Source organism: Dasypus novemcinctus, chromosome 3, assembly GCF_030445035.2.
Source record: "Dasypus novemcinctus isolate mDasNov1 chromosome 3, mDasNov1.1.hap2, whole genome shotgun sequence".
Taxonomy (NCBI): Eukaryota; Metazoa; Chordata; class Mammalia; order Cingulata; family Dasypodidae; genus Dasypus; species Dasypus novemcinctus.
The window spans coordinates 92,371,902-92,390,060 of NC_080675.1; the positions used below are offsets into that span (position 1 = coordinate 92,371,902).

At 43.6% G+C, this 18,159-nt stretch overlaps 1 pseudogene; it reads right to left on the reverse strand.

The window, feature by feature from the left end:
• Window positions 1-1,475: 1,475 nt before the first annotated feature.
• On the reverse strand, window positions 1,476-2,109 carry LOC101436549 (large ribosomal subunit protein uL16-like; annotated as a pseudogene).
• Window positions 2,110-18,159: the final 16,050 nt, after the last annotated feature.

Consider the following 18,159-nt stretch of genomic DNA (forward strand, 5'->3'; position numbering starts at 1 on the left):
ATATGTACCAGTTTCATTTCTTCTCACTGTAATATAGTATTCCATCACATGTATCTATGAAATTTTGTTTACCCATTCATTGGTTGATAGGCACTTGGGTTGCTTCCACCTTTGGGTAATTGGGAATAATTCCACTGTCAACCAATAAAAGCCCAGGACCAGATGGTTTCACAGAGGAATTCTACCAAGCATTCTAAGAAAACAACTCAAATGTTGTTCAAACTCTTCCAAAAAATCAAAGAGGAAAGAACACCCCTTAATTTATTCTCTAAGGCCAGCATCACCCTAATACCAAAATCGGATGAAGATATCGCAATAAAAGAAAACTGCAATACCTATGGGTATATACCTAGAAGTGGAATTGCCAGGTAATATGGTAATTCTATGGTTAACTTTCTGAGGAATTACCAAACTGTCTCCACAGCAGTTGCACCATTTTCACATTCCCACCAGCAATGAATAAATATTCTGATTTCTCCACATCCACTCCAGTACTTATGTTTTTTCTTTCTTTCTTCTTTTAACAGTAACCTCTCTAATAAGTTTGGAAAGATGTCTCATTATGGTTTTGATTTGTATTTCCCTAATGGCTAATGATGTTGAGCATCTTTTCATATGCTTTTTGGCCATTTGTGTATCTTTGGAGAAATGTGTATTCAAGTCTTTTGCCAATTTTTAAATTGGGTTGTTCATCTTTTTGTTATTAAGTTGAAGGATTTCTTTATATACTCTGGATATTAAACCCTTATTAGATATGTGGTTTCCAAATATCTTCTCCCATTTGGTAGGTTATTGTTTTACTTTCATGATAAAGTCCTTTGATGCACAAAAATTTTTAATTTTGATGAGGTCCCTTTATTTTTTCTTTTGTTGCTTGTGCTTTGGGTTTAAATTCTAAGAAACCATTGCCTAACACAAGATCCTGAAGACACTTCCCTATATTTTTTATAGGATTTTATAGTCCTAGTTTTTATATTTAGGTATTTGATCCATTTTGAGTTGATTTTATGTAAGGTGTGAGGTAGGGTTCACCTTCATTCTTTTGCAAATGGAAATCCAGTTTTCCCAGCACCATTTGTTGAAGAGACTATTCTTTATACCTTGTCAAAAATCAGTTGGCCATAAATGTGAGGGTTGATTCCTAAATTTTCAATTCAATTCCATTTGTCTATATGTCTGTCCTCCTGCCAGTACCATATTGGGGTTTTTTTAAACAAAACAATTTTATTGATACATATTAATAAAGCATACAGTTCATCCACAGCGTATAATCACTGGTATTTATAGGTATAATGACATAGTTGTGCATTCATCACCTCAATCATCATTAGAGTATTTTCGTTATTTCAATAATAATAATAATAACAAAAAAACAGAAAAGCAAGGAAATTCTTCACCTCTTTTTTTTTTCCAGGCAGGCAGGAAGTCATTTATTGGAGAGCACGAGTTGGGCAAGGGCAGTGCTGGCAAAGCCCTCACAAGTGCAGGGCCTGCCACTTGTCCAAGGGGTCACGGTTGGGGATGTATTTCACCCCACAGCCTTCCAGGATGAGGTGCTTCTTGGCCACCATGTCTTCAAATTCGTCAGCATTGAAATTCGTGAAGCACAATTTCTTGGAGATGTGGATTTTCGGGTGGCCAGGGACCTTGAACTTGGCCCTGCGCAGCACCTCAATCACATGCTCCTTGTTCTGCAGATTGGTGCAGATGGACATGATGACCTGGCCAATGTGGACCCGGGCCACTGTCCCCCGAGGCTTTCCAAAGGCACCTCGCATACCCGCCTGGAGCCTGTCAGCCCCAGCACAGGACAACATCTTGTTGATGGGGATGACATGGAAGGGGTGGAACTGCACTCGGATGTGAAAGCCACCTTTGCCACAACTTTTCACCATGCACTTGTTGGCACAAATATGGGCAGCCTCCAGGATTCAGCTCATATTCGTCTGACACCATGTGGCCCCAGAGTGGGAACTCATCCACTTCGGCCTTCTTCCAATCCAGGTCAAAAATGCGGGTCTTGGCATCAGGGACACCTGGGCAGAAGCGAGACTTTGAGTAGAGCTTGTTCTTACACTACCGGTAACACTGGGCAGGGCGGCAGCCCATAGCAACACCAGGATCTTCTCCCGTGTCATGCGCCTAAAGGAAAGTGCGAAATTCTTCACCTCTTGATCTCTCTGTTTCCCCTGCTGTACATAGCTGCTATTTCTGGTATTCTTGCACAATTATTTATTTATTTATTAAGCAGTTTTATTGAGATATATATCATATGCCATATGATCTATCCAAACTGTATAATCAATGGCTTTTTTAAAAGATTTATTTCTTTATTCCCCACCCCTCATTGTTTTGAGCTCACTGCTTTCTGTGTCCATTTGCTGTGTATTCTTCTTTGTCTGCTTGTCTTCTCTTTAGGCAATACCAGGGACTGATCTTGGGACCTTCCAGAGTGGGAGAGAGTGGCTCAATCTCTTGTGCCACCTCAGCTCCCTGGTGTGCTACATCTCTTACTGTCTCTCCTCTGTGCCTCATTTTGTTGCACCATCTTGCTCACCAGTTCTCTGTGTGGACCAGGACTCCACATGGACCAGCTTGCCTTCACCAGGAGGCCCTGGGAATTGAACCCTGGACCTCCTATATGGTAGACAGAAGCCTAATTGCTTGAGCCACATCTGCTTCCCATCAAAGGCTTTTAGTAAGATCAAAGTATTGTGTATTCATAACCACAAAAAATTTTAGAACAATTTCATTACTCCAAAAAGAAAAACTCCACACCCCTTAGCAGTTCTTCCTCAACCCTACATACCCACTAATCTACTTTTGTCTTTATAAATATGTAGTACTTCGTGTCTGGTTTCTTTCACTAATATAATGTGGTTTCTTTTCTCATATTAACGTTTTTTAGTATTTACATACATTCATTCAGCTTCAAAGAAAAATGGTCTTATCCATGCTGTTTGTTTGTTTTTTGTTTTTAAGAGGTACCAGAGATTGAACCTGGGACCTCATGCATATAAAGCAGACATTCAATCACTGAGCTATACCCGCTCCCTACCATGCTGTTTTTGATTACTATGGCTTTGTAATAAGTTTTAAGATCAGGAAGTGTGAGTCCTCCAACTTCATTCTTCTTTTTCAAGATGGCTTTGGCTATTTGGGGCTCCTTGTTCTTCCATATAAATTTGATGATTGACTTTTTCATTTATACAAAGAAGGCTGTTGGATTTTCATTGGAACAGTGTTGAATCTGTAAATCACTTTGGGTAGAATTGACATTTTAACAATATTTAGTCTTCCAATCCATAACCATGGAATTACCTTCCATTTATTTGTCTTCTTCGATTTCTTTTAGCATGTTTTGTAGTTTTCTGTGTACAAGTTCTTTACATCCTGGTTATATTTTTTCCTAGATATTTGATTCTTTTAGTTGCTACTGTAAAATGGAATTTTTTCTTTGATTTCTTCTTCTGATTATTCTTTGCTAATTTATAGAAGCCCTACTAACTTTTCGGTGTTGATCTTGTACTATGACTTTGCTGAATTCATAATTCATTTATTAGCTCTTGGAGCTTTGTTGTGGATTTGTCAGAATTTTCTGTATATGGGATCATGTCATCTGCAAATAGACAAAGTTTTACTTCTTCCTTTCCAATTTGGATGGCTTTTATTTCTTTTTCTTGCCTAATTGCTCTGGCTAGAATTTCCAGAACAATGTTGAATAACTGTGACAGTGGGCATCCTTGGATTGTTCCCAGTCTTAGAGGGAGAGTTTTCAGTCTTTCACCATTAAGTATGATGTTAGTTGTGGGGTTTTTCACTTATGCCTTTTATCATGTTGAGGAATTTTCCTTCCATTCCCAATTTTCTAAGTCCTTTCATCAAGATGGGGTGCTGGATTTTGTCAAGTGCCTTTTCTGTGTCAGTTAAGATGATCATGTGTTTGTCTGTTTTTTCCTTCCCCTTTGTTAATATGGCATATGACATTAATTGATTTTCTTATGTTGAACCAACCTTATACATTTGGGGTAATTCCCACTTGATCATGGTATATAATTCTTTCAATGTGCTGTTGGAGTCTATTTTGTTGATGATTTTTTGTATCTATGTTCATAAGAACTATTGATCTGAAATTTTCTTTTCTTGGAGTAACTTTATCTCACTTTGGTATGAGGGTAAAGGAGACCTTGTAGAATGAATTAAGAGAGTTCTATCCAATTTTTTGGAAGATTTTGAGCAGGATTCGTGTTAATTCTGGAATGTTTGGTAAATTCTTAGTTATTGGTTTGTTGACATCTTCTATTTCTCCTTGAGTCAGTGTAGAAAGTTCGTGTGTTCCTAGGAATTTGTCCATTTCTTCAAGATTATCTAATTTGTCGGCATCCAGTTGTTTATAGCATCCTCTTACATTTCTTTAAATTTCAGTAGGGTTGGTAGTAATGTTCCCCTTTTCATTTCTGGTTTTTATTATTTGTGTCCTCTCTCTTTTTTCTTCATCAGTCTAACTAAAGGCTTGTCAATTTTATTAATCATTTCAAAGAACCAAGTTTTGATTTTGTTGATTCTCTTTATTGTTTTTATTTTCTATTTCATTTATCTCAGTCCATCTTTGTAATTGCTTTCCTTCTGTTTGTTTTGTCTTTAGTTTGCTCTTCTTTTCTTAGTTCTTCTAGTTTTGAGATTAGGTATCCTATTTGAAATCTTTCTTCTTTTTAATGTCAGCATTTAGAGCTATAAATTTCCCTCTCAGCGCAGCTTTTGCTGCAGCCAATAAGTTTTGGTATGCTATATCCACCTCAAGATATTTCCTAATTTCCCTTGTGATTTCCTCCTTGGCCCATTAATTGTTTAATTTCCACAGACCTGTGAATTTTCCATTTGTCAGTTTGTTAGTGATTTCTTTTCTTTTTTTTTTAGGTGCCAGGGAATGAACTTGGGACTTTGTATGTGGGAAGCCATCACTCAATCACTGAGCCACATCAGGCTCTATGAGTTGTTGTTTATTTTCTTGTTCGTTTTGCTTGTTGTTTTTGTTTTTTGAGGAGGCACCAGGAACCAAACCTGGGACCTCCCATGTGAGAGATGGGTGCTCAATTGCTTGAGCCTCATCCACTCCCTTTATTGACTTCTAGCTTCATTCCATTGTGATTGGAGAAGATACACTGTATGATTTTCAATTTTATTGAGACTTGTTTTATGACCTAAGATATGGTCTATCCTGGAGAATGATCCATGTGTACTTGCAAGGAATGTGTAATCTGTTATTGTTGGGCAAAGAATTTATATATGTCTGTTAGGTCTAGTTGGTTTAGAGCAGGGGTTCTTAACAAGGGGCTCATGAACTTGAATTGAAATTCAAAAAAACACATTATTCTTGTGGAAACATGTTGGTGCAGATGTGATATATTTATTAAATAATACACTGTATAGTGTGGACTTAGTAAGGGATCCATGGTTTTCACCTGACTGGCAAAGTGGTCTGTGGAACAAAAAAGGTTTTTTAGGAAACCCTGGTTTAGAGTTTTGTTCAAATCTTTTCATTCTTTATTGATCTTTCTAGATGTTCTCTCCATTATTGAAAGTCATGTATTAAGTCCCCTACTACTAATGTAGAATCGTCTATTTTCTCCTTCATTTCTGTCAGTATTTGTTTACATTTTGGGGGGGTTCTCCTGTTTGGTGCACATATATTTATAATTGTTACTTCTTGTTGATTATCATATGTAATGATCGTCTTTGTCTCTCAATTCTAAAGTAGACTTCTTGATTCACGGTCACCCCAAAACCCATCTTTCCATGTCTCCCCATCTCAGGAAAGAGTTCAAAACAAAAACTGGGGAGTTTCCCGTGTGTTTTCTCTTAATTTGACTTCCTGCCTCCAATCTATCAGCAAGTCCTATTAGTTTTTCCTACAAAACATCTATCAAATTCTCCACTTCCCTCCATCTCTATCAACATCTCTATCATCCATTCCTCTGTTAAACCCTCAAAAGACATTCTCCCTCTACCTTGCATTTAAAATCGTAAATCTCTTCTGCTTACAACCCTCCAGTGGCTTCCACCACACTTAGAATCAAATCTAAATTCTTTCCCTGGTTAACGAAGTCCCACAAGACCTGACCCCCATGTCTCTCCCAGACCATCTCACATGTGTGCCTTCTCCACATGCTCCAGCTGAGGCTTCTTTCTGCCTCACACTGGCCTAGTCACACCTTTGCCTTCACAGCCTTTGTGTTTCTTTGCATTTGCAGTTTCCTTGAAAACTCTTTTCCCATTTATTTCATGGCTGTCTCCTTCTTGTCCTTCAGGTCTCTGTTTAACATCACCTCCTCAGAGAGACTTTCCCTGGCCCCCTGGTACGAGGTGACTCCTCAGCCATACTCCCTCCTGTTGTCCTCTTTTGTTTTCTTCCTAACACTTACGACTGCATTTATCACATAAACTTTATTTATGGACAACAGTGTTTAAAATTTCTTATAATTTTCACATCACAAGGTATTATTTTCCACCACCACCACCCCAACCATTTAGAAATATAAAAAACATTTTAGCTCATGGACCACACAAAAAGAGATGACAGGCAGATTTGGCCTGTGGTCTGTAATTTGCCAACCACTGCTCTAGTCCCTCACCCCACCCCTTAGGCACTGCCAGCACTGGCCAGAATTCTCAGGATTAGGGAATGAACAATGGACTAGAGTTGACTTACTGGTATTCTGGTATAGACTTATTGTGATTCTAGCAATGTAAGACCTTATATAATTGATGTGGAGGCAGTGGTCTCTGGAGATTCTGAGGGCAGGGAGAGGGAAAAATAGGTGTAATATGGGGGCATTTTGGGGACTTGGAAATTGTCCTGAATGACATTGCAATGACAGATATAGGCCATTATATAGCTTGTCATAACCTACAAAACTGTGAGGGAGAGAATGTAAACTACAATGTAAACTATAATCCATGCTCAGTGGCAGTGTTCCAAAATGCATTCATCAATTGTAACAAATGTACCACACCAATGAAGGGTATTGTCAATGTGGGAAAATGTTGAAGGTGTGGGGAGCAGGGCATATGAGAATTCCCTCTATTTTTTTTTTAAGATTTATTTTTATTTATTTATTTCCCCTCTCCCTTGCCACTTGCTTGCTGTGTGCTCTCTGTGTCCATTCACTGCACATTCTTCTGTGTCTGCTTGTCTTCCTTTGTTGCATCATCTTCTGCGCCAGCTCTCCACGGGTGCTGGCCGTCAGCCTCCGGGGCACGGGCCGTCAGGTCTCCGCGGACACAGGCCAGCTTGCCTTCACAAGGAGGTCCTGAGAAGCGAACCCAGGGCCTCCCATATGGTAGACAGGAGCCCAATCAATTGAGCCACATCCGCTTCCCATCCCCTCTATTTTTTTATGTAACATTTAGGTAATCTAAATATCTTTAAAAATATATACATATATATTTTTTTAAAAAGAGGGTCAGAAAGTTGAACCCCATAAATATAGGCCGGGTGCTCAACTGGCTGGATATGAGAAAACAGAAGAAAAGCTGTGAATCAGAATTGGCCACAACCAAAACTCCAATCAGTAGGGTCATGCCTTGGGAAAAACCCTAAAGCCAGACAACCCTGGAAGAGATCAATAGGTGTCTGACACACAAAGACCAGGGCACTGACTTTTTGCCATGTTTGGCATCTATGGGGCTCCCTGCCATGCCATTGCCTTATGTGTGCAGTGCTTCCCACAGGCCCATGCAGGCCAGGCTGCAACAGGCCTTTTTCACTCCAGAAATCCTTTATCTCTGTGTTTTTCCTTCTCTTCTGGCTGTGCCATCCATGCTGCTCATTCATTCAGCAACTACCATGTGTAAAACGTAATGAAGAGGGCCATAGAAGAGTCTCTGGTAAGTGCTTAAAGCTTGACTCCTTTGTTAATTGAGCCTAGATAGTTATGTGTGCTGTTGGCACAAATCTATTTTGTTAGCCTCTTCTGGCTTATCCATGAAATGAGGGTTGTTCTCCATCCCTCACAGCTGCACTCTGGGTGAATCTCCCTATTTGTAAGGCTGCGTGGAACATGCGCCTGCCAACAAAGGTCTTCTCTAGAGCTCACTGGGCTCGGTCTGGGTCTGGAGCCACAGCCTAGCCTCGGTCTGTACACAGATAAAGATGACTGGGGCTAGGGTTAGGCAAAATTGTGCATGGAAAAGTGTGTCCAAGCAAGCTGGAGGCCTACAAGGAGCAGAACAAGGCCAAAGCTTGAGGGATCAGCAGCAAAGTCCACCCCATCCCTTCCCCCATTCCCAGCCTGGGTCCAGAAAGAATGAAACGTTGAAGCTGAAGCTTTTAAGTGGCCGAGTCAGGGGAGGGGGCCAGGGCTGAGCCAGGTTCCCATCCTGAGGGGAGATTGCCAGGTGCCCCTCTCCCTCCTGAGCTTTGAGGATCCCAAGGGCTCTGCATACAGTCCCCTGTTCAGAGGCCCAGGCAGAGTCCAGGAAGCCACCAGCTGAAGGCTCTGAGAGACGGCAGGGGCTAGGCATCAAGGCTCCTGCCCAGCCATTTGGCCAGAGCCTCCAACTACCTGACGCTGGAGGAAAGGATGCAGAGGAAGGCCAAGTGCAAGAACTGCAGGACCTGGTGGAACACACTCTAGCCAGGCACTTTCCTATGTTTGCAGTTTAATTCTCTTAACCTGTGATGCATGACTGTGCCCATTTTAAAAGGTAAGAAAACTGAGCCTTGGAGAGGTTTCACAACTTCCCCCAAAACATCCAAGCTAAAGCCTGGCAGACACCTGCCTGACTCCAGACGCTGCTCAAACATGCCATGCAGCCTGGGAAGAACCCTCTGCAGCTCCTTCAGAGCCCCCGCTGCCAGCCAGGAGCCAGTGGGAAGATTCAGGCCGAACATCGAGGTCCTGTTTACAGAGAGAGGCTACTGTGCAGAGGAAAAGATGAATTGCGAAAAAAAAAAACAAAAAAAAAAGTTGGAAGTTAATTGGTTCTCACTCTTGCTTCCCTCTCCTTCATGTGACCCGGACCTTCTGACCTTCCCACCCTGAGGCCCACCAAATCCAAAACCCACCTGAGGTTGCTACTTAATTAGCACAAATGGGGCTGCCAGGGGCCTCTTTGCTGGTAACTGCTGGAGCCTGAAGCTCTGGGTTCCCCACTTGTCCCAGTCCCTGGTGCTTGGGCCTCTCTGGCCCCACCCACCAATGTTTCCTCTCCTTTCTGCATCCAGTTTCCCATCACCAGAGCCAGCAGAGGAACCATTTGTCAGCACCCACCACCATTCTGCAGGCTCCCCACAGCCCACCTCCCCTCTCCCTGCCTTCTCCACCCCTCCCAGGGTGGTGATTTGGCTGGAGAAGCTTGAGCTCTGAATCTCAGAATGAATCCAGAAAACCAGGGTTAGTGCCGTACACTTGGACTTGGGCAGCCCAAATGGGGCCTGGGGAGGAGACTGGAGCCCCAGGGGCCTGTGACAGCCTTTGGCTTCTTGCTCTTCTCTGTCAAGCGTTGCTTAGCATCGGGAGTCAGGCTCCTTCCCTCTAGGACCTGGACCAGGAAGGGGAGGAGGGTGGACAGCACAACCACAGACCACACAATGTAAGAAACTCCAGAGCTGCCGAAAGGAGCTGAGTCCTATGGAATTCCAGAGAAGAGAACAGCTAGTTATGCTTGGATGGGGGACAGTGATCCAGACCCTGATGGGAATGTGATGGGGCAGTGTTCGCAGGTCAGCTCCTGGACACGAAAGACCAGAAATCAAATCTGAACCAAGGGCAAGGGTCATGCAGCTGAGGTGAAAACTCTCAGAAGTTTTTCCAAAGTCCTGCAGGAGGCTCCCGGGTAGGGTTTGGGACCCTTCCCACTGCTGTCAACCCTGAAACAATCCTTCCTGTCCAGAATCTGAGGTCATCACTGCCACTGATGTCTGAAGGCCAGAAATAGAAATGAGTCACTTGGCCTTCAAACATGCTTAATCTAATGCTTAATTTATTAAAGATGAAACCGAGGCTTTTTGCAGTGGGAGACTTACTAGGCACTGGAGCTGCTGGATGTGGTGTCTGGAGTCCAGCATTTGTATTACCCCTACACGATGCTTTCTGCTTTCTGCTCTCCCTCCACCCCAAGACTTTGCTCTGGCAGGAGAGGGGCAATATTAGTGCAATGAAAGTTACCTTATGCTCCTTTTCTTGTAGCTTATCAGCAATGGGACAAAATGGTGATTGGAGGTGAAGGCAAACTCATCTCCAAGGATAGGATTATGACTTTGGAAATGTACCCCTGGGGGATGAATGCCCATAGTCACTCAGAACATATTCAGGACAGCTCCTCTCCCAGCATAAACAGGCTGTTGGTCCAAGCAGAAGGGGCCTCCCAAGATATCACCAAGCAGGAGGTCAGTACCAGAGACGTCTGGCTGGTGTTGATGTCAGGGGGCCAGCTGTTGAAGCCTGGCATCAGGGGCAGGATCCTAGTTGCTCTGTGGTCCAGGGCAGGAAGCCGAAAGGTCATACCTTGGAAGCGCAGAGGAGCCCGGAAGCAGCAGGGTCACCTCGCAGCAGCCAAGCTAGCAAATTGCCACTGTCAGCCCCTCCCACTTGCTGGGTAGGACCTGCAGGCCTCTGAGACTAAAGAGTCACAAAATTGAAGGCAGAGGAGACCGTGGAGTGGTATTAGGAAGATATTCCTGATTGAAGGACAGAGCCACACAGAAAGAGAGCCTGCAGGCTAGGACAGGTCTTTACAGTGGAGAGAAGGCTCTGGGTGTGATTAGGGTGGGTTGGGTGAGCCTAGCTGCCTGCTTCACCTAGTTCATTCCCCCATGGACTGCAGGATTTAAGGGAATCTCCAAGGAAAAGTCTACAAGAAATGGTGTGTGCAGGGCTTTGAAAAAAACATACTTAGGATAAAAAAAGAATTGCTGTAAAGTCATGGCTCCCCACTTAGTATGGAAGGGCCTAAGACAGTGGTTCTCATAGTTTGATCCCTGGTCCAGCAGCAGCCCTGCTATTGGGGACTTCTTAAAATGTAAATTCTCAGGTCCCACCCCAGGCTGCTGAATCACACTCAGTAGTGGGTGGGGCAAGATAACCAGATCTTAACTAGCCCTCCAGGTGATTCTGTTGCATGCTGAAGTTTGAGAACCACTGACCTAGGACATGGCTTCCAACCACTCGAATTGACAGTGTGCTCTCATCTATAAAATGAAGATAATAATAGTGCTAACCTCTTAGGGTTATTGTGAAGATTAAGTGATATACTGTGAGTACAAATTAGCACAGGACTTGGTACATAGTCAGCCCTCGGTGAATGTCAGTTATTATTATTATTTTATCCCGTATTTAATCTGCAATAGGAAGAATCCAGGGCCTAGCGGTGCCCTCTTCCTCTGCCTCTTTACCAGTGTCATTTGTCAAGCACCCTATAGCACTGACCTACAGGACACCTGGTGCACCCACCTTGCCTGTCCCCAACTCTCCCACCTCTACTTGCACAGCATTCATGGTGCATTGAGAGAGTGAGTGCTGCTGGGAGGTGCGCTGGTTCAGGGCCCAGCTCTGGAGCTACCAGCTGGGTGAAGCAAGACCTATCAGGTGTCATAACTCAGTTGTACAGCTGCCCTTTGTATTTCCCACAAGACTGAACATGAGACATACTGGCTGCTCAGTCCTTGCAGAATAGTGAAATTGACCTTGATTCCTCCATGCTTCACAGCCTGCAGACACCACCTATTCCTATGTATTAGAAAGAGACATAATCAAAAACAGAAATTGAAAAGGCAAATATGCAAGTATAAAAAAAGACTTCCCTAGGGAAGTGTGTGGATGGGGGCTAACCTCATGGTGTGAACACCCTTATTCTCCCACCTAACACTTGTGCAAGGGTAAATTCCGGTCTCTATGGTTTCCAGGAGTGGCCTTACCAGGAGGACCTGGAGAATAAACAGCAGGAACTGAGTCAGTGGCTGCCATGTCCCATAAGAACAAAAGGGAGGAAAGAGGTGGGGCACCTGCTGATTACATGGGACAAAAGGAAGAGTCTCTTTACCTTGGAGACAGATTTCACAGACACAGAAATCTCCCCCAAATTTATTTTTTATTAGAGAAGTTGTAGGTTACAGAAAAATCATGTCCGAAATGCAGAGTTCCCATATACTACCCTATTATGAATACCTTGCATTCATGTGGTACATTTGTGACAATTTATGAAAGACATTTTTATAAATGTACTATTAACTGTAGCCCATTTGTTTACAATAGGGTTGACTGTGTTGTATTACCCTATGATTTTTTTTCATTCTGGTAATGTATATACAACCTAAAATTCCCCCCTTTTAACCACATTTAAATATACAATTCAGTGTTGTTAATTATGTTCACAATGTTGTGCCACTGTCACCTCCATCTTCCCTGCATTCATTCTTGGCATACAACAGTTCAGACAGTTGTTCCCCTTTGCCTTCAAAGATGTCCCATCTCAAGTATTTTTTCAATTTTTCTATTTTCATAAGAAAGGGTCAACCAGATGTTAACCTGTCTTTAACACTTATTAATTTCCCTTTTAATAAGAGTTCTGGAAGCAGATGTGGCTCAAACCATTGAACACCTGCTTCCCACATGGGAGGTCCCAGGTTCGGTTCCTGGTGCCTCCTTAATAAAACAAAAAAAGAAACAAAAGAAACATGGGAAGTGGATGTGGCTCAAGCAATTGGGCTCCCATCTACCATATGGGAGGCCCGGATTCAATTCCCAAGCCCTCCTGGTGAAGGCAAGCTGGCCCACACCAGGGAGAGCTGACAGCCCACACTGTGGAGAGCTGGCACAGCAAGATGACACAACAAAGGGAGACACAGAGGAGAGACAGTGAGACACGCTGCAGACTAAGGAGATGAGGTAGCACAGAGAATGGACACAGAGAACAGACAGCAAGCACAAAAACAACAAGGGGGGAGGGAATAAAGTAGAGTAAAAAAAAAACTTTAAAAAAAGAGAGAAAAAATCAACTCAGGCTAGTGAATGTGGCTCAGTGGCTGAGCACTAGCTTCCCACATACAAGGTCCCAGGTTCAATCCTCAGCCCTGGTACCTCAAAAAATAAAAATAAAATAATAATAAGAGTTCTGAAAGAAGTGGCAGTTGTAGCAGAAAGAGAAAAAAAAATCCACCTAAGAAATAAGTTGGGTGAACAACTGAGTCCAGAGTACACATCAGAAACTTAAGAATCCTAAAAGAGAACTTTCTGTATTCACACATGTATGCCTCTTCCTCCTCATGCAGCCACCAAGCAGGGATTTGGGTGATGATCACAATTTACTGTATCCTCAGGCTCTCTTTTGTATACCTATAAGCCATTATTATGAGACAAAATGGGGCACTTGGATGGGATTTAGGAATCATCAGGTTTTTGTCTTCACGTCTGATATGCTGGGTGGCTCTGCCCTTGACCATTTTCCTCTCGACCACCCCAGCTCCTGCCATAGGACAATCCTACATTGTTCTGAGACTCTCATGGCTCTGGCCCCACCTCTACGCAGACATACACATGGATTAAGACTTAAAAGGAAGTTGTGCTGAAAATAAGACTTAGAGCAGTATCCGAGTAGAGATCTTCCTGGCTGGTTTCTCTACTTCTTGGACAAAATGCCCCTGCCACCATCCAGGACTCAGAGGGAGGTACTGGCTCCAAGGACCCCTGGCCTGGGACTCAGCCTTCCTTCCCCTGATCATCTGCTCCCCACGCCCAGTCATCAGAAGCACACAAACACACGCACCTCAGTGTGCGGCAGGGCACCGCGACTGCCCGTGTGGTTAGAGCAGTGCCCACATTCCCTTTCCCACCCCACCCAGCCCAGGGCAAATGCAGGCTCTTCTTCTCAGTTCCACTGAGCAATGCAGAAGGTCCAACTCCTTGACCCAAGACCACACCTGTTTCCAGCATAAAGCTGCTCCTGTTACAGCCACTCAGGGAGCAAATGGGTTAAGAAGGGAAGGTGGGGAGGGCAGGAGTGTCAGAAGATGCTGGATTGGGGAGGCATGGGTCCCCCTTTCAGAATCTCACAAAAGCTACTCTTCCTCATTTGCTTGATTTCTGGGGGCTCACAGTCCCTGAGGACCATCCTTGGGTCCCTCAGTTCAGGGACCTTGGGTTAAAAAATCCCTGCTCCACAGTTAACCCATTCCCATAGAGACAAGTAGAGAAGGAAGCAGAAGCGCTAAAGCCCTTCCCCTTTTCAGCAAGCAAAACCTAGGAGCAGTGAGAGGCTAGTGGTGGTCAGACAGGAAAGGACAGCCATGCAGAACGCTGTGGAATTATGATCTGAGGAGACCTGGGAGGTTGTGTGTCCAGCTGGCAGTGGCCAGACAGGAAATGCAGTGTCTGGCTGCTGGCCAGGCTTACCTTCTCCCTGCATCAGGATCTCTAGCCACATCCTGACCCCTGGTGGCTGGCCATGGGATGAGAACGGAGTTTCCCAAGTTCCTCCTTGCCCTGGGAGGAGCAGCTGGGGGGTGGGGGTGGGTAGCTGGTCCCAGCATAGCTGGAAAGATGTATCCCAAGCCCAAAGGCTCTGGCTGGGGTCCACAGGAGGGGTCCTGCCCAAGGGTTTGCTCCATTGGAGTCACTAGGTGCCCTCTCAATGTAAGCCCAGCAAGGAATCAAACAAAAGCGAAAAAAGACAGCATTTTTCACCTGTCAGATTGGCAAAAGGTGCGTGTGTGTGTGTGTGTTATAGCTAAAGGTCAGTGCTGATCAGGGTGCAATTTCACACTTGGTGGGAGTGTAAATTAATACGACCTTTCTGGAACTGATTCTGGCAAAATAAATCCAAAATCTTAAAAAGTGTTTCTCTCCTCTGGCCCAATAACTACTTTTAAGAGTCCAACTTCAAGAAATCAGTAGACTGAAATAACATATACCTGGAAATTGAAATAATGGAAAAGGAACCAAGACTAGCCAAGAGTGATAACTGCTGAAGCTGGGTGATTGGTAGATGGGCGTTCTTTATTTTATTTTGTGGACTTTTCTGAAAATTTTCCATAATAATAAACATTTGTTAAAGAAATCATCATAGATACAAAGACATATATACAAAGTTGTTAATTTTTAGTAGCAAATAAAATTACAAACAACATAGGGTGGGTTGGGGGAAAATACGACAAATGTAAGATATGGACTATAGTTAGTAGTAATATTTTGATGGTATTCTTTCATAATTTGTAACAAATGTTTCAATGCAAGGTGTTGGTGGTGGGGTGATGTATGGGACCCGTGTAAAATGTTATGCATGTTTGTTTTGTAAGTTCACAATTTTTACTATACAACTATTGTTTATGTCTGTTCATGTATGTATGATATACTTCAATAAAATTTTTTTAAAATTACAAACAATATAAAATTGCCATGCTAGAATGGTTAAATAAGTGATGGTACATCCAAACAGTGGAATATCGTGAAACCATTAAAAATTCAAGGGTATTTTAATGACGTGGTAAAACGCTTACAGTGCAAGGCTAAGTAAATAGTGGGTTGGAAAACTGTATATGCAGCATTTAACTAATTATGTGAACTAAAAAGTGCATAGAAAAGAAGACTATATGAAAATATACTAAAATGTTTGTTCCTGTGAGATTATTTTTATTTTATTTCTTAATACTGTGCTGTATTTTCCTAATTCTGTTTTACTTTTATAAACAAGCAAAAAATGCATTTGTTAAAAGCATGCTAATTTATGAGTCTGGTATATATTCAAATCCAGGGACTACCACTAGCTGTGCAACACTTAGAAAATTAATTAATTTCCAGATCTCAGATTCCTCACCTATAAAACTGGCATAATACCAACTTACTTTCAAGCTACCATTTTTGGGGTACTTACTATGTACTGGGCATTACGTCAAGAATTTTTCCCCTATATTTTATCAAACATATCATTCATACATGATCATTTCAACCCTCAAAATAAGCTATGGAGTAGGTTCTTTAATTCCCATTTTAGAGATACACAAACAGGCTCAGAAAAGTTAGGCAATGTGCTCAGATCTACCAAGTTAGTAAGAGTAAAGTCAGAATTCAAACCTAGGGCTGTCCATCTTGGGAAGCCCAGCTCGCTCGTGGCCTCCATCCTGGATGGCTCACCCTGGATGGCTCACAGAGCTGCTCCACTTAAGGTTAGCTCCCTTTCTGAGGCACCCAAAAATTGGTAGATTGTGGCAAAATGAACCAGCTCATCCAAGGAAAAAAGGTTTCCCTGCCTGAAAGGACAATGGGATATAAGAGGACAGACCAGAAAGGCCTGGAAGGCTTGCTCACCCAATGAGGGCTAGAAACATGTGTCCTACATGTTCCAGGGCAGCTCTGTCCATAGTATCTTCAGGACTTCTTCAGACCCTACACTCTAATGTGCAGTTCAGAATATAGAATCACTCTATCAACTAGGTATCTCTCACCCTCTTTCTGTTTTCCTGACACCCTGTCTCCCTAAAGAAAAAAGTGCAGTCTCCCCAGGCCCCTAGGTCTTTCCTTTTGTTTTCCCTCTTTCTTGGAGAAAAGGGGAATTTCATGGGCTGTGTGGGACAGAGCACCATGTGGAAAAGGAAGGATTAGATGAGCGATGTGGTTGGGCCTGCCCCAGAACTTCCTTCTGGATTCATCTTAATTGCCTCTTTCTTTGGGAAGCCAGCCTAAGTTAGGTTCCATCATTAATTCTCTATTTCCAACCCAATGAACCTGTCAAGGTACTAACCGCACTAGAATTTATTTACTCTGTCTTATTCACTAGATAGTAAGCTCCATGAGGGAACATGTAGCTGGCAATATGCCTGCTACACAGTAACTATGTAAACACTTGTGGAATGGAGAAATGGATGGATGGATGGATGAACTCACTACCAATAGTCATATCCAAAGTGGACTCCAAAGTGTCACCCACAGCTACCCTGCCCTGTGCTAGGTACTCAGAAAGCTTAATATGATGTTGACCAAACTTTAGGAAAACACAATGCATGGGAAATCCCTGCTTATTACAAATCTCATGCTCTTCATTTTACCAAAATACTCAAAATGGAGCTCCTGAGTCCAAGGGAAGTTTCCAAGTACATGGAATCCTGGGAAGAGCAGCAAAGGGGCTCAAAAGGTCTGGAGTGTAATGTTCTAATCCCGGTTTACTACCTCTGCTTTGTGATCTTTGGGTCTCAGTTCTCTTCTCTGTAAAATGAAGGGGATGGGCCAGACCATGGATGAAAATAAAAGCAAATGAACGTTTTTGACACTATCAAGTGTGTATAACTGGACAGAGCACCTTCCTCCCTAAATCCTTAGGAGCAGGGATAGAATGAGACATAGTCTGAGTAAGCTGAATGGGTAGGAGAACAGTGTGTGCCTGCTTCTGTAAACAGTAAGGCCAGGATGCGCTGCCCCTCTAGTGAGTGGTCAGGGAGGAGTGGTGAGCTGGAGAAGGCCTTGCCACAATAAGGACCCACCCAATCCTATCTGGTTATTTTTGTCTCTAGGTTTGCAAAGGGGAAAAAAAGGCTCCCAAACCCTGGGATTTTCATGGCACCACCAAACATGAACCCAGTTCCCCATTCAAAAGCAATACACCCCTCGTCTCACCCCTTTCCCTTCAGAGAGGGGGATCCCAGGGAGAAATAGTGGAGGGGGGGGAGTGGAGGGGTGATGTGTATGGTAAGGACTTGAAAAGCATTGGTGGGGACAGGGTTCCTGACAGGACCCCATTTCAGGCTTCCTCAGAAAGCCAAGCAGGTGAGCCTCTTGCCCTACCCCTTCCCCCGCCCCCCCAGCCCCCGCCCCCTGCTGCTTTCTTAGGGAGCACAGTGCACTGTGGACACAGGCATCCATCCCCAAAGGCATCCTGGCTTCAGTCCAAGCAGCTGGCAGGGCTCAAGCCCTAGGTTCCTCTTTCCTCCCCAGCACCCCATAAACGCCAAGTCCAGCCCTCCTGTCTGGATTTCTCTACCCACTCCTGCCCTTCTGCACGCAGAGCTGTCTCCCTCCCTTCGCAACTCTTATTTCGCCCTTTCGGTCTCCATATCTATTTCTTTTCCCGGACCGTTCCTCCTCCCCTGCTCCTCTCCTCCTTGCCCTCCCTTGCCAGCCCCAGAATGGCTCTCCCTCCCTTCTTCCCTCTGCCACTGTATCTCCCTGCTCC